The following is a 2,308-nucleotide window of genomic DNA, read 5'->3' as shown; positions in this document are numbered from 1 at the left end:
CTCGACGTTTGAATTTGTTCTTCAGTTCCTTGAGCTTAAGATATGCTGAGCGAGTTCGGCCCTTTTGATTTTCTGACTCCAACTCCTTGCACATTTCATGGTAATATTGTGCTTTGTCATCCCGTGCTGCCTTTTGAAATCTTCTATTCAACTTTTTAGTATCTTGAATTCTTCCTTGTGCTTTGGCTTCTCTGCGCTCCAGTGCAGTTTTCAGAGTCTCTTCTGACATCCATTTTGGTCTTCCCTTCCTCTTCCGTCTTTGCAATGACCGTTTGCAGCATAAAGGAGGGAGTCTCAGTACCACCAAGTCAGAAGAGCTAAGAGCCGAACAAATCCTTTAGACTTAGATTTTTACACTAGGTAATTTCTAGAACCAGAAGACACAAAGACAAAGCCAACATCATAAATTCTAATTTCTAAGCTGCTAAAATGTGCTATGTGCTATTGCTATCAAGTGTTGTCACGTAGACTCCAATTCACAGTGACCTTATGGTTGAACTTATTGAAACCTTGTCCAATCCTCTGTTATCTTCACAATCTACACTATGTTTAAGCACATATTTGTCACTGTGTCAATCCATCTCTACTATGATGAGCTATCCTGGGAAAGACAAAACAAAAGGGGGAGAGAGGCAGGACAGCAGAATGTGGAGAGGGAAGGAAATTACGAAGAGGACAGAGTTCGTGGATGGAGGAGGCAGTGAAGGAGTTAGGAAAAAACCAATGGGAACTTGAAAAGAGATTAATAGTGAGCATAGATCAACAATGATTAATTTTATAAAAAGGTGCATATAAATTATTATATAAAACACAATGTGAATGAAGGAATATGTAAAACACAATGTACATTAATGAAACACAATACAAATTTTGTATGCAAATTAAATTTTTAAAAAATTTAAAAACCTTTTTAAAGTCATTACAAAGACGGGGGGAGGGGAAAGACCAAAGTGAATTTAAAAACAGACTCTGAAACTTGCACTGGAATGTAGAGAGGCCAAAAGAAAGGGAAGACATGCTGAAGAGATATTAACAGATTTCAAATGGCACAGGTAGCCCAGTGAACTTTAAAGATTTTATTCTGGCAGGGCCCAAGGGCCGCAAGCCTTCCAATGAATATTCCTCAAATGATACAGCAATCTTTGGTCTATTTGCTGAACTGAACAACTTGGTGCTGCTGTGATGTTGCACACTGTTCCATAGTCCTGACAAATACTATAATGGTTACCCAGTATCTACAATGTTTGGATGAGCATCCAGATTGATTTATGCTGGGAAGCTGGAGTGACATCCACTTCCTAAACTAGATGCCCCCGAAAACTCTACACTCTCTAAACTCTATAAATTTACAGAAATTATGGTAGTTATAGAACAGAATTCTGTACAGAAATCATGTGAGTTATAGAACAGAGTCCAGGTTTTTTGTGCAGAACTTACTCTCAGTCGTATTCGACTTGATGACCCTTAACCACTGCTAAATGAAACTAGTGCTGTTGTATTTGGAGGAACACTCTTCCTCTTTGCACATCACTCTTTGTGAAGGTGCAGTATGAAGTAACCTGTGTTTGCTGTGATGTTGAACCTTGTACCATTGGGGTTTCAAATACCAGAAGGTTTTCCCAATATGGAGAGTGTTTAATGGAGCTACCAGTTGTAAAACAGGTTTGGGAGTAGGAGTGGTATTCACTTCCTAAACCGCATGCCTCTGGAAAAGCTATGAACTTGGAGAAATGACGATAGTTATGGAAAGGCATTAGGTCTTTTGTTCATAGAGTCGCTATGAGTAGTGCTCGACCTGCGACAATCAACAATAACAATGCTGAAATCTAGGAGCACACAGCCCATCAGACAAAAGAGGATCTGAAAACAACAGTAAAAAAAAGCTATGAATAGTTAAATGAGTCACACTGGATCAGAGTTTGCAGCCTTTCAAGCCAAATTAGTCAGAAATTACTTACCACCACACTTATCTTTGAGTATGAAGAACTTTGACATTTTTCTCTATTAAAAGAAGATGGAAAGAATATACTGAGTCACTGCATTGAAAGGAATTGGCAGACACAAAAGAATGCCATGAAACAACATATAAATAAGAGCATATGGTGATGAAAGAAGTTCAGGCTGCTTTGAAGGAAAAGGCAAAAAATAAGGCTCCAGGAATAGATGGTATACCAACTGACATATTTTGGCTAACAGATGCTGCCCTGGATGTGCTCACCAAGCTGTGCCAAGAAATCTGGAGAACAACCACTTGGCCAACTGACTGGAAGAGATCTATATTTGTTCCCATTCCAAAGAAAGGTGACCC

The sequence above is a fragment of the Elephantulus edwardii genome, unplaced genomic scaffold, assembly GCF_000299155.1.
Source record: "Elephantulus edwardii isolate Elephantulus edwardi_28Jun2011 unplaced genomic scaffold, EleEdw1.0 scaffold00075, whole genome shotgun sequence".
Taxonomy (NCBI): Eukaryota; Metazoa; Chordata; class Mammalia; order Macroscelidea; family Macroscelididae; genus Elephantulus; species Elephantulus edwardii.
This window is presented reverse-complemented; position numbering follows the sequence as displayed.